Here is a 245-nt window from a genome sequence, read left to right on the forward strand (position 1 = left end):
CAGAGTATCAAGACTGGACGTTAAAGTGGATGAACTAGACCACTCAAGCAAAGATTATGAAAAATTTAAGAAATCACAAGAAGGGAATATGCAGGAATTGTGTGACACCATAAAATGACCGAACTTATGAATCATAGGCATTCAGGAAGGAGAAGAATACCAAGGTAATGGCATGGACCAGATCTTCAACAGAATCATGGAAGAAAATTTCCCAAATTTAAAGAAAGACATGCCCATAAAAATAC

This window comes from Nannospalax galili, unplaced genomic scaffold (assembly GCF_000622305.1).
Source record: "Nannospalax galili isolate Female #2095 unplaced genomic scaffold, S.galili_v1.0 scaffold402, whole genome shotgun sequence".
Lineage (NCBI taxonomy): Eukaryota > Metazoa > Chordata > Mammalia > Rodentia > Spalacidae > Nannospalax > Nannospalax galili.